We start from the raw sequence: 15051 nt of genomic DNA on the forward strand, positions 1-15051 counted from the left end.
TGTTGGGAGCTGCCCCTTTTCAGCATGCAGGTCCTTTACTGAGGGAACTGCACTGGCTGCCTATTCACTACTGGGCCAGGTTTAAGGTTTTGGTACTAGTGTATAAAACCCTAAACAACTTGGGACTGTTGGGACAGGAAGATACCTGAGAGTATCTTCTCACTTATCAACCTGCCCAGTCACTGAGGTCATCAGAGGATATGCTCCTGGTGGTTCCACATGGACCTATGGCCCAATTGGAGTCCACCTGGAGAACAGCCTTCAGTGTGGTCGCCCCCTTTCAGTGGAACTCCCTGCCTCTGGAGGTCAGGCAGGCACCAACATTGTGTTGTATTTGGCACCTCCTGAAAACATCTTTATTTCAAGAAACCTTCCTTGATTAACTAGCCACAGTTTGTATTGGTACTTTGTTTTTAAAAACAATGTTTTAAATATAGTGCTTTATTATTTTTATCTTTATTGTTCACCACTGTTTAGATGTGGAACAGTATATAAATGTAAATAAATAAATAAATGCACACTTATAGGAACGAAGAGAGCCGCTGAACTCAAATTAATTGTGAGTAGTCATGCATAAGTTCAGACTATATCATATGAAGATCATAATGATCAAAATGAATATTAAATCATCAGAAAACCTGCCAGTTTAAAAGACCAGATAATAAGGCTATCTCACATTGGTCCAAACACCACAAAGCCAGGAAATTTGAAGCTAAGGCTGATGCGTGGAGCATCTTTGTTGGTCCCAGGCACTCTATCCTCCCAATTTGGATTTGGGAATGAAAGACCCAGGAAAAGTGTGAGTGCATAGAGGGTAAGTTGTAAGTAGGCACAATTTGTGACATTGCACAACATCATGACTGATCACGGGGCATGTCAGATAAGGCATCAGCATTAGCTTCAAATTTCCTGGCTTTGTGGAGTTTGGACCAACATGAGATAGCCTTATCATCCAGTCTTTTAAACCAGCGGGTTTTTTGATGATTGAATTTCCTTGGTTTTCCTTGGAAAAGCAAATATCTCCCCAAGGTAGGTGTGTATGTGTGTGTGTGTGTATACACACACGCACACCAGTCACACCAGTCTGTCTGTGTCTTTCTCTCTCCCTGTCTTTGCAATCAGAGGTACAGTGCTTCTGAACACTGAGGTCCTATCTCTAATATAAATATAAGAAGAGCTGCTCAGGCGCTCAATAAAATAGTCATCACCAATTAAAAACAAAAACAAGCCCAGAAACAGCATGACAGATAATTAAAACATTAAGAGTCAGCTTAAAATATCAAGATTAAGAAAAAGCCAGTCTGAACAAAGTTCTCTTCACTGGGCAGCAGAGGCTAAAAAGAGATCTCTCCCCACAGGAGAGAGTTTCACACCTGAGGTGTGGCTACAGAAAAGGCCCTCTCATGCATCCCAACTAAGCTAGTACCCAGCCAGATCAGGATACCAAGAAGAGCTTCTCCATCAGATCTTAGCGTGCAGGCAGGATGATATGGGGGAGGAGGCAGCTGTCAGATGTGGATCATCCTTCCCCCTTCTCAATCAACACCACACTGAGACAAGCTTCAGGCTGTCTCTAATTTGTTTTGCTAGGAACAGGCCTCTTTACAAATGCAGATTCTATGAACACTCTTAGACTGCCTCAGGCCCCTGAACCAGTAATCTGCCATCCCTAATAGAGTTGCCAGACAGTTTGGGTGTGAACCTCCCATGGCCAGACTTGCTTCATAGTGGTGCCCTTCCCTTAGGGTGGCTCCCTCCCACAATGGCTTCCAAGAGTGGTGATCCTGGCTGAGCATCTGAGCCCTGCCCCTAACTTTCCTCCCTTGGCTTTAAAACGTGCCCTAGCGTCTCTCAAGCCATGCCCCTCTTCCTTCTCCTCTTCCTTGGACACTTTTGAGTTCTAACGGTGGAGGGAGGGGGCAGCAACTTAGCCTGGCCTATTGGTTTGTCAAGGTCTTCAGAGGAATCTCTCCCAGTGTCTTGGCTCACTAGGGAGGTTCCCTCCCCTGACCTCTGATCTAACTGTTCCAACTCTGATTCAGAGTTGGAGCTGTCAGAAATATCAAGGCGCTTGGACTCATCCCTGACTGCAGCCTTCTAGTATACTGGATTCCAGCCATTCAGGGTTTTATAGGTAATCAGCACTTTGAATTGTGCCCAGAAGCATTAGAATGTGTGGAAAGGTTTTAAAGGCCATGAATCACTCAGAAAAGCTTTTCTAGATGAATTTAAAAGGATGCAATGGTGGCAGACAAAAATAACTTCTTCGCTGCCATCATTGCCAGAGAGTAGACTCAATAATGAGTTCTTACTCATGTAGGATTATGACTAGATAATGCATGAAGTGCTCTGAACACTTGGATGCTCTACAAATACTACTACTACTACTACTATATATTGTTATTATTATTGGCTTAGGACCAGACTATCTCGAAGACCATTTTTTCCCAGATGATCCTGCCTGTCCACTGACATCTTCCAGAGAAGCCCTTTTGTGCAACCCTCCCCCGTCCAAGGCACAGTTGATGGGAACAGGTGAGAATTGTGGCACCCATCATTTGGAACTCCCTGCCTCAGGAGATCTGCTTGGCCCCTCTCTCACACTTCTGTGCCACCTGAAAATTGTTTTGTTTAATCAGAGCTGTGGCTTGAACATTTGTTGATTCTGCTGACTTTCTTTGTCTGTTGTAGTTATTGCTCTTGATTTTCATCTGCTGCATGTCTGATATTGTTATTCATTTATTATTATTATTGCTATTATTTACATTTCTATAATGCCCAGTAGCTAAAGCTCTCTGGAGGGTTTATAAAAGATTAAAACCTTAAAAATACAATATAAAACATAATTTAAAAACCATTTACAAAACAATTTGAAATACTCAACAATAAAAAAATCCCAGGACCAATTAAAACCATACCATAGGTTGACAAATGCCTAGGAGTAGAGGAAAGTCTTAACCTGATGCTGAAAGGATAACAGTGTTAGCACCAGGTGGACCTCAGTGGGGTGAGTGTTCCACAATTGGGGGGCCACCACCAAGAAGGCCCTCTCCCTTGATGCCACCCACCAAACCTCCCTTTAGTCTGTTATGACTGTGTTTTTAAGTTTTTACATTACCCACTTTGAGTTCTGAACCAAAAAGGCAGGGAAATAATAATAATAATAAAAATAATAATAAATAAAAAAAGTGAAATGGTGCATGTGTGAACTGATGATCTGGATCCATCCCAGCCCAGTTTAGGAACTGAAACTGCTTTGGCTGCCTTGGTGGATGAACAGTGCCAGGAGATAGGCGGGGAAGCATCTTCATTGACAATGGTAACCTTCTTGGTCACCTTGCCAGAATGGGGGTGGGAGACAATGTGTTACAACGGTTCTGGCCCTTTCTATAGAGACATTCCTGAAGGTGGTGCTGGGGGATTACTGTTCGGCCCCAGGACCTTTAGCTTATAGGGTGCCATGAGAATCCATTTTGTCCCCCATGCTTGCTTGGGCTGAAGTTGTTGATGCCACTCATTCCCATCATCTGATCCTAGGAGGTGGTGTAAATTTTGAACTGGTGTCTGGGGCGTGGAGTGATATTTTTCAAAGTGGGTATAAATAATTAAATGTCATATTGATCTTTCATCAGAACTCTTGTTCATCAGAACTCTATTCTTACTTTCCTCATGGATTAAGTGTTTTTTTTATTAAATGCCAGACACTTCTGACTATCTTAAACCCCTGCTTCATTGGGCCTGAATATGTTTATTTTGCAGATTTCTCTGCTCCTTTGAAGCAATCCACCAGTTCATTTTATTTTTCCTAGTGGCAAAGTGGCTGACAATGGCATTTTCTAATTTAAACATGTCTGCTAGCTCAACTCAGAGGGAACAATTTTTCCCAATCTGCAGCTTGCAAAAATGCTTACCGAGGTATGGAACACAAAGGTCAAGTTGGCATTAGCAGGGGCCTTAGGTCTGACGCACTGGCTAAAATCTTTTCTCAAGTGAACTCTGTTGAGCTTCCAGGCTTTCCTAGTTGCAAGTCCTCTTCTGAACAATTAAATCTGTAAATTTTTCTGCTTCATTTAAAGTTGTGTGAGGGCACAAAAATTTCAAAAAGAAAAGAATATAAAATTAGGGATGTGAGTGCAATAGTGGCCTTTGCTTTGGGGCTTTGGAGAAGGTGTTATGAAAAGACAGGTATGAAAGAGAAGGCATTTGTGTAGCGATTTTATGAAGCTAGAGTTCCGTAGGATTGGCAATGTTTTTACAGGTCTAGCTTCTATTTATGTTTGTATAGTCTCTTGAATTTACTAGGCACTGGAAACAATTTCTCCCACTCTGACAATCCCATGCACTTTTGGAACTGTTTTGAAAGGATTTAAAACATTAAAAAAGTTTAAGTAAAAGATGAACATTTACCAGCTTAGTGCAAGACTACCCTTTGCCATATAATGGCATTAAAGACACACGTAACGTAATTTAGAGCAATGAGAGCTGTTTCGCTGCATTCAATGGGCAGTATCCAACACTGCCGCCCTGCTTATAATAGCATAAGCTGGCATGATGGGTAAGTTTTCAGCATTATCATTTTTAACCAAGGAAAAGGGCGTCAATTGGCCAGCATCCATAACATTACCAACACACCTCTTCCATCCAAATGCCAGAGCAATTTTCCAAATTTCTTTTTCAGATATTTGTATGTGTGACCTGGTTCTCATAACATGGTGTGGTGTATCATTGGTTATTTAACCCACAATGAGCTGTGGTGCCTGTGGGCACCACTTTGCATAGCCACCCCCCACTTGGGGGTTGTTGTGTTGTGCAAACCTGCAAGCATGGGTTATACGAGGGTTAAACAATCTTCGTGTAACCCATGGTCTGTTCTAGGGTTATGTGAGGGTTATTTAACCCATGCTTGCTGGATTCACACGACAAGACAATCCTTGGGCAGGGGTTGGCTATGCAAAATTGCAGCTGTATGTGCCCACATATGCTGCAGCTTCACTGTGGGTTAAATAACCCATGGTGGGCCGCTGTGTCATGCGAACCGCCCTTCTGTGTGTGGTGGGTTGTAAAATGAGGGATGAAATAAAAGTAAAGATATATGTGCCACTTTAAAATTTGTTTTAAAAAATTGACAGCCCACATGATACTTGAGGGGTGTGGCAAAACTGATGGCTGATCCAACCCTTAACTTGCTGGAATGATACATCTGTCATGAAAAATAAAGCTATGTTCACACCATGGGTGGTATACCTCTGTGACTGCTCATAAAATCCTGTGTCTGCTTTGCCCTGTGCCCAGTCTCGTCTGATCTCAGAAGCTAAGCAGGGTCAGCCCTGGTTGGTACTTGGATGGGACACCGCCTGGGGATCAGGCTTCCTGCATTGAGCAGGGGGTTGGACTCGATGGTCTTGTAGGCCCCTTCCAACCCTATGAGTCTATGTCTATGAATGCATGTCTACTCAGAAGCCTGCTCACAGGAAAATGTGTATAGGGTGTGTTTTCTTCAAAGGATATGGACTTTCCCTCCCTTCAGCACTCGTGAGTACATCTGTCATCTTAAAAAGAAATTAAGCAGCTTTCCCCCTCATTGCAAGGCTACTCTTATTGCAGAAAGGAGCTTTCTTTATGTTATGTTTGTATGGTGATGACACCATTGAAAGAGTTGGGCTAGCAGCACTCTTGCACTGGGGCAGAGAGTAAGGCATTCCCCCCTCCCAATGATTGTGCAAGTCTTTAGTCCGATGTGTCAGCCCACTGGTTCAAATTGCTTATAGAGGAACTGCTCTGGTTTAAGGAGCCTCGCTACATTGTGTCAGTCATTGAGCTGGTTGAATAATGTAACCTCTCCTTTTTTGGGTGTCTAGAAATCTATAGAACACTATGTGCTGTTCTGAAATCTTTGAAGCCTTTTAACTTTATGGGCTCATTATATACTTGAGTGGTTATAGGATTACTTGGTGTTTCTGCCTTGCTTGCTCTTCTGATGTGTTGAGCTAACAGGCCATGTATGAATTGTTTAAGATTACTCGCAACACTTGGCTCTTAAGTTGGGATGTCTGTGTTTGCTGCATCCACATACACTTGCTAGGTCTCAGAGGTGAATAGCAAATGTGTTAATGTGTTTTAATTTTTGCACTGCTGCTGGCTTCTGTTTTTTGGGGGGGGGGTTACTCTGGTTTTGTTCTGTGTTAAACTTTTAAATATTGTTATATTGTGTTATGGTATTTTATGGTTTTAAGACTTATTTTGTGAACCGGCCGGAGAGCTTTGCCTATTGCCAAAGTAAAAGGCAGCAGCAGTGCAAAGATTAAAACACATTAACGCATTTGCCACTAATCTTTGGGACCTAGCAACCGTATGTGGATTCAACAACCATAAGCATCTTGATTTAAAAGCCAAATGTTGTAGGTAATTTAAAAACATTCATACATAGCCTGTTCTAGCAACAGGAGGGAGGGAGAAAAATGTGTCCCTGCCCGCTTTCACCACACCATGCATAATGTTGTACACCTCTATCATGTCTCCCCTCACTCACATTTTCTCTAAGCTAAACAGTCCCAGATGTTGTAATCTTTCCTCATAAGGGAATTGCTCCTGCCTCTTGATCATTTTAATTGCCCTTTTCTGCACTTTTTCCAGCGCTCCAATATCCGCTGCACAATGCCTTTGGCTGGTAGTGCTAGAAGAGCCCTCTGTCTGGAAGCACCCTTTGCCAATTTGTGTTGCTGATCTGCACAGATACATATGAGTAAATATTTATTATTGCTGCTGCCAGTCTCCACTTGTCTGTCTTTCTTTTTCAACATATCCCAGAAGCTGACACTTCGACCCAAAGCACATGTAGCTGATGAGCTATGAAAATGTGAAAAAAATATTTCAAATGTACCATTGCGTGCTTGCAAGTATTCCCTGAAGCACTGGTTCTACATAGCTGTTGGGTACTTCTTTTTAAAGAAAATTTCCCCACATTTCTGGGCTTGTTTCCTCTCAAGGGGTGGGGGTTGGGGGAAAGCTCAGCGGGGGAGTATATTTGAAGTGTGAAGGTTAAAAACCTGCTGGAGCTTTCCAGTTTTCCTTTATTCTGCTCCTCTTCAGAAATAAGTGCTCTCTCTTCCGATATGTTTTAGTTCGCTGCTATTTCTCTTTTTTTTAAGTTCCCATACTTTTTATTGTGGATTGTTCCATCTTAAACACTTTTAGCAGAAAAGTGGGATAAAAATATTTATTTTTCCCCAATTTTTATTGTGAATTTTAACAAAACAAAACAAACTGAAAACATAACAAAACCAAAGAAAAAATACAGAACAAAATAAAAATAAAAATGCAACATGTTCCAATATCCTCAGTTTCAAATACTACACTATTCAAGAAAGAACAAACAAGGAAAAAAAATAGGTTACACATAGACTTCAGTAAAAGCAGACCAAATATCCACATATAAGTCCACCTGCAAGTTACGCCTATATACCACTCTTTCATAAGTTGCTAGTATTGTTAAGTCTTCAGTCCATTCGTTATAGGCGGAGAGCTTCTATCCTTCCAATATCATAGTATCAGTCTTTTAGCAACCAAAAAGGCATGAAAAATCCATGTACGCTGACTATGTGTTACATTCCAAGAAGGAGGTAAGTAATTTTAAAGAACATTTACATCAGTAAATATTAAAGAGCTTTCCAATACAAAATGTATCCATATAATAACTTCCTCCCAAAAGGAGGCAATCATTGGGCATTTCCAAAACATATGAATAGGAGAAGCATTGACTGCATTACACCTCCAACAATTAACCAAATTAGACAAACCTTTATTAAAAAGATGTTGTGGTATCCAATAGACCTGAAACAAAAGTGTTTGCTGAATAAGGCATAACCAAAGATCCATTGAAATGTCCGATATGGACGCCAAGATGGCAGTCCATTAATTAAACAAAATAGGAAGTTCCAATTCCTTGTTCCATTCCTGCCTGCTGTATACCACTTGTATCATATTTATTCATTGATAATAAATATTTGTAAACATGGATCATGGGTTGATATAGCTGATCAGCTTCAATAAGAATTTCCAATAGTGAAGGAGACTCCGAAGCAGGAAAGCAGCAGGACCGAATTGAGATAACAACAGGGAGGCTGTGGAATTCTTGAACCAGTGTCAGGAGGCTGTTTTGGGATGGATGAGGGTGAACAAGCTGAAACTTAATCCAGACAAGATGGATGTACTGTGGGTTGGGAAACCAACTACTTCAGATGGAGGTTTACAACTGGTCTTAGATGGGCTTGCACTCTCTCTGAAAGACCAAATGCGCAGTTTGAGAGTCCTCCAAAGCTTCACAACTTCGAATCTTCGAAGATCATGCCTGAATTAGAAAAAAAAAACGTCGCGGAGAAGCCCCGATTCTTCGAGGATAACACCTTAATTAAAAAAACAACATCCGGAGCAGGGGATAGGAGGGGGTAAAACATAGTCTCATTTGAAGGGATAGAACAACCCCCTGCTCAGTGCAGGAAGCCTGATTCCCAGGTGGTCGCCCATCCATCTACTGACTGGGGCCGACCCTGCTTAGCATCTGAGATCAGACAAGCGCGAGCAGGAAAACAGCACAGTGCTCGAGTGGGAACCGAGCTTGCGCATTCGATGAAGCACTGCAATGGGGAAAATGGGTGAGTGTGAATAAATCATGTTTTAATGCAAGAGTGTTTAACCCGACGGGACACCGAATTCATTGCGATGGCAGGCGCAATGTAGATTGGCCCTTAGAGACCTTATTCTAAGGTAACTATTCCCACATTTTAAAAGAAAGGATTTATCTCCACAAACTCTCTTCCATTTTCCTGAACTCTCATAGAAGTGATTGTGCCTCCGTGTGTGTGTAACCCACTGGTATATTTCCCTTTAAGAATTCGGGGGGGGGGGATAAGGAGTGCCTAACATTATGGGCCATTACTTCAATGCAGTTTGGAAGAAGCTTGCTTTCTTCTCTCTGTATGACCCTGAACCCTTGAGACAGGTTAGTAGTGAGGTTTCCTTTAACATTTTTTTTAAAGTGTCATGATTTTCACAAATACTATGAGTTCCTTGTCTGTTTATGTTCTTTTATATTACATAATATATAAATTATATAATATATATATATATATATATACACACACACACACACATACATATATATATATATATAGGGCTGTCTGTAAAGCTTGTTCCTGCGTTACTAGACTCTAATTCACTTTGAGAAGACTGATGTGGAGCTGAGGTGAAATGAGAAGAGACTGTTTTCCCTCTTTCACCAGCAGAAAACTCAAGCTTCAGAGAGAAGTTTTTGTTGTGGATCTAATCTGGAAGACAGAACTTTGGGAGGGCTCTGCTCTGTTTTATAGTTTTGTGATAAGTGAATTGTTATTTATGTAAAATTCTTATATGTGAATTATTATTGTTGATAATTAAGAAATTAAATTATATATGTTAATTGTCCCTGTATAAGGCCTTTGCTGTGAGTACCTTTAGAGATCCTGTAGAAAGTGTTACATTTGCTCCATAGTGGTTGCAGCTTTTAGGAAGTATTTTTACTCTTCTTTTAATCTGGGCCTCATCTATTAATAACAAGTAGAGAACACTTACTTGTCAACCACATACCAACAGCTGGGCTCAGCTCTGACTAGACACCTTGTGGGATTTGTTAATGGAATATGGGGCCTTTAAACTCTAGGCCACTGATTTGGCTATATCCCCAGTTGATATTAATTTATCATGATGCCTCTTCTGAGCCTATAAAGCATTCTGTTAGCATCTCTTCCTACTGGGCAGGAACCCAGATGGCCACGGATGACCTTATTTCACAACTTCTAATTAGTTCAGCAAAAGATGGTTCAGTGCGGGACTAACCTACTTTTAGCATTAAAAGCACGTGGTCACTGTGTGGGGATCTGTCAACTAGTGTCACTGCCTCTGCTAAACTTATTACACTTGCAAAAATGTGAGCTTTCCACGTCTGTAATGTGATGCTTTTTCCAATGTTTGTTCCTTTTATTATTAGTGAGCAGAAGTTGTCCCAATATTTTTTCCCTGTTGAGTTTGTGAGTCTTAGGGTTGTCACTGCTGACCATCCCAGGGCAAATCCACCCTGAGAAAGGCCACCAGCCCAATTTTGTCCATGAATAAAACAAACCATAAAGTAGGTGTGATCATTACCCAGAATGCACTTTTCATGCCAGATATTTTTGGAGATGGGAGGCTGGGAGAAGTCCTGCTACAGTCCTGCTCCTCTAGGAATCACCTCTGGCCCCAGAGTAAATGTCTAGTGCAAAATATAATTCTAATATAATAGCTTGTGTAGCGGCTAGAGTGTTGGCCTAGGACTGGGGAAGCCCAGGTTCAAATCCCCCTTCAGCCATGAAGCTCACTGGGTGACCATGGGCCAGTCACTTCCTCTCAACCTAACTTATTTCACAGGGTTGTTGTGAGGATAAAATAGGGGAGGGGAAGAGAATCAAGTGTGCCACCTTGAGCTCCTTGGAAGAAAGGTGGAATTTAAATGTAATAATAAAAATAAATAAGTGAATCAATAAAGATGAGCAATTAAGGCAGCAGAGGACCAGATACCAATACACTGTGAGCAGTTCTAACCACATAAAAAGCATGTAATTTGCAGCATCTTTCAAATGTCATGATGTGTGTGATCTTGCACTGATAAAGAATAAAGGCTCTTTTATTAAAACACATGTAAATGGAGCTCTCAAACGGACAGATCCTGCTCAGGGTCAAGGCCCAAGCCCAGCCTGTGGAAGGACCCTGGCTGGAGCTATCCTGCAGCTGGCAGTCTTAACACCTACTTGCAGCAGCCGAAACAACATTTGACAGAGGAGGTTGCTGTCTTCCCCCACCCCCACCCCCAACTCTGGGATGTGTGAGAAGGACAGTGGTGTCTATAGGGACCACACAAAGATGAAGGCTAAGCAAGCAGATCATAATTGAACCAATCACCTGCCCATATTTACCTCATACATGTATCTATCCAGGTGCCCCTCCCTCTACTTTTGGCACAGTGTGGAGTCTGCATTGCATACATTGATGGGGTGAGAGAAGAGGGTTGGTGGACTGATAATCCTTGTTGGTCAAGGGTGTGTGTGTGTGTGTGTAGGGGCTAAATGGCCTTTTGGTCCTTTCCAGCTCTGTGTATCTATGCTCATGTCTCTTCACCTGTTGTGACCCCTTATGATCAGGAGAAAAGTCTGAGGATACCAAAGGGGAGGAAGATTGGGTGTGGGAATTAGCCTTAGAACAAACTCCAGAAGACACTCCTCTCCCATGCAAGGAGATTCTCAACGAACCATGTATATAGGCTGTGGACATTATTCTGTCTTCCTCTGAGGGCTCTACTTCCAAACCTTTGGGAAAGATGAAGTCTCCTTAGCTCAGTCAGATAGCCTATCTGAAGGATTCAGCATGGGCCCTTTGAGCACTGATGGCTACCTCGGCGGAAGCAGAGCAAGAAACCCTGACCTGTCTGCAACCTATTTAAATGTTCCATTAGTTTCATACTTTTGCTGGAGCAACATCCTAGACTGCCGCTCTTGAATACCTGTATCCAGCCTGAGTTCTGCTCTGCTCCGCTTGGAGCTGTCTGTTGTTTGGCTTCCCTGCCTGTCTTCCCAGTCCTTGCAGACTCTGCCAGGAAAAGGATACACACCCCAGATTTAAACTGGTTTAATAGCGCCATTTAGAGTGGGTGGGTGGGAGGCCTCTACCTTTGTATTTCAGACCACACATGACACCTCAGAAGAACCTATATAATTGGTTACCATGAGGTATTAAAAAACAACAATCCCGCAATAAATGGTCTTAGGTAACTCTGCTTTTGTGAAATTTAATCTTGAATGTATTGCAGGTTATAAAAATGTGCTCTAAATGTCCCCCCCCCCGTGAAACATGAAATGGTGCCCCTATTTAATAGTTATTTCCTTTCCCCAGGGAAAAGTACCTCTTTGAGAGGGTTAGGGTTCTCTTGTCACCAAGCTACAATTCTTCGTATTCTTCGAAGAATTCCATGACAGGTGAACTGGGATAAAACTGATCTGTGTTTGTAATGCAGACAGGACCTATCATTCTGTCACCCACCATGACACTGATTGACATAGATCCTGGTGCCACAGTGGCCATAAAAGGTTGCTGTTTACAGATGGCACCAGATAGATGCATTATTTGCACTGTATCATATCTACATAGATCTCACAGAGTAGGGCCCCTAAAATTGGAAGGGATCAAAAGGCTCCTGCTGTAAGGCATACTCATTTGCAAGCCATCCTCTTAACAATGCATTTTGCATTTCCTTTTGTTCAAAATAAAAGTAATTTCAGTGTAAGTGGTTTTGCAAATGCTTATGAGGAAATAAAAAAACTACATCTTTAAAGCTAAACCTAACTATCTTGCTGCTATACCTACCCTGGGGAAGGGAATCCAGTTGGTCTCACAGCTGTTTTTGTAGCTGATGTCATATCTTGATGCTCATTCCCTTCAGGTATAATAAGAGCTTTTTGGGGAAAAGGAGCCACTGAAGTGAAGAAGTAAGAGTACCAAATGATGTTATTTGAACCATTCCTGTGCTTTTTATCTATGCCTCCAGGTCATGTTAGTTGCAGTTCTTTTCTTTTTTTTGATTTCCCAAAATTATCCTCTATAAGCAAAACGCAGTATAACCAGTATGCGCCATCTGCAGCACATACATGAAAGTTTCAGAGAACAGTTTTCTCGCAAGCCTGAATTTCTTGACTGTTTGAAAATGTCTGCTTAGAATTCCTACTCACCTATATGATGGCAAAAATGATAAAGAGAGAAACTGTAATGTGTTCATCCCAATTCACTGAAGGAGTTGCACATGTATAAGTGAAGTTCTCTGTGTTTATCACCTGTTGGATTAGGAGCTATGGGGTGTAAATTAAATGCACATCAAGCAGAGCAATCCTATGGTCCCTGGGACAGGATACCAGGGACCATAGGATATGTCAGAACCCCTCCTGAAGCCGGAGGCACACCCATGACTTCAGGAGGGAGACTTTGCATTCTGATTCCTCCCCCCACCCCCCGCAGCTGCCATGGAAAGAACGATGGCGGCTGCTTCCCCTGGTTGGAAAAGTGACTTTGGATGACCTCATAGAGATCAAAAGGGGGGCATTCCAGTGGGCAGGGCAGGGAAGGGAGAATATCCTGTGGCTTTTCCAGCCCTGCCCCAGGCAGTGTGACCTCTTTGGACAGGGTCATAGGTCTGACTAGAAGAAAGAAGAGGATGGAGAAGTGACAATCACCTCCATCATTCCTCCTGCCCTGTTGGCGGCAGCCCAGCAGGGCATCAGATACTCAGAAGCTTCCAATATCAGAGGCTTCCATCTAATGTGTAGCAATCCCATAGTTCTGCAACCTAAATGGACATCCCACTGTGCATCTTAGTCTGGATGCTATCTATCAACACTCCATTGCCTTCAATGGAATGTGCATCTTCACCCACATTCTGGTGCAGCCAGTCACACATAGAGACCTTAGATCTGGGGTCTCTAACATGGTGCTCAGGGATGCCAATGCACCCATGAGCTCTTCTCTTGGAGCCCACCAGGCTCCTGATTTTCATTTTATTTCTTAAAATGTTTACTTTTTTTTTTTAAACTGGGAGGCTGACTTGCTGCAAAGCGAACTGCTCCCCTCCAGTGCCATCTTTATTTGAGTTCAAAAGAGTGATTTTGTGTTTTGGAGCTCAGACCCCACCTGTGCATTGTACTTAGGTTCTTGGGCAAGTTACTTTTCTTTTTGTCACACCAGTTTACCCCCTGGGAAATGAGTGTGTTGTGACCAGCCATGCCCACCAGGGTAGCCATTTTATAAATGGACAAGATGCCCCATGGCAGCCATTTTGTAAGAGTTCCCATGAATACTCTCAAAATTCTGAACGTGTACACCGACCCCAAAAGGTTGGAGACTCCTGCTTTAGATGGATCAGAGAGACTAACATCTTTCTTAAAATGTAAGCCACCATTGTGTCTGTAAACAACATCTAACAGTTCAGCCAGACCCAACTGGGGTGGGAGGGAGAACAGAGTGATTTTCATTGAAGTCAGCAAACAGCATGTGGAAAAGGTGCATGATGTCTCAACAGACATTTCAGTGTTTAAAGTATAAACATTTCCTTAAAAGGGAGTTTTGGATTGAAATAGCTCTTTGCATGAAACTGCAGAGTTCTTTTTGTAACGAATTCAGATGCTGTATCCAGTTATTGAACTCTGACCCCAAAAATGCCCACTTCGTGCCCACAGTATTATCTTTTAGGCACCAGGTCAAGGCATTTTTATTCTCTGTGAGGCATTTTAATGGTTTGTATTTTAAATCTTGGAAGGAGCCTGTAATTTAAATACTGGAAATTAAATTTTCACTCTGTTGTTTTAATTGACACTGAATGGTGATACATATATTCTAAGTTATTTCATTTAATAGAATCATAGAGTTGGAAAGGGCTATTTAGACTATTGAGTCCAGCCCTCTGCCCAGTGCAGGAATCTGGATTAAAGTATCCCTGACAGATGGCTATCCAGTCTTTGGCTATCCAGCAACGGAGAGTGCACCACCTCCCTAGGCAGTTGGTTCCATTGTCTGACTACTCTGACTGTTAGGAAGTTTTTCCTAACGTTCAGCTGAAATCTGCCTTCTTGTAACTTAGGCCAGTTATTTTGTGTCCTACAGTTTAGGGTGATAGAGAACAGGTTGTGTCTCTCTTCTGTGTGACAACCCTTTAGGTACTTCAAAAGTCCTATCATATTCCCCCCTCAGTCTTCTCGAGGCTAAACTTACCCAGTTCTTTCAATCTTTCCTCATACCTAGTTTCTTGTTTCCTGATTATCTTTATTGCTCTTCTCTGAAGTTATTCCAAGTTGTCTGAATCCTTCTTAAAGTGTATTGTGCAGAACTGGACACAGTATGTGAGGTGAGGTCTGACCAGCACAGAGTAGAGTGGAACTATTATTTCCCATGATTTTGAAACTATACCTCTATTGATGAAACCTAAAACTGTGTTTGCCTTTTTTG

Source organism: Heloderma suspectum, chromosome 7 (assembly GCF_057233095.1).
Source record: "Heloderma suspectum isolate Gila_16-S chromosome 7, 16-S_ref, whole genome shotgun sequence".
In the NCBI taxonomy this organism is placed as follows: domain Eukaryota; kingdom Metazoa; phylum Chordata; class Lepidosauria; order Squamata; family Helodermatidae; genus Heloderma; species Heloderma suspectum.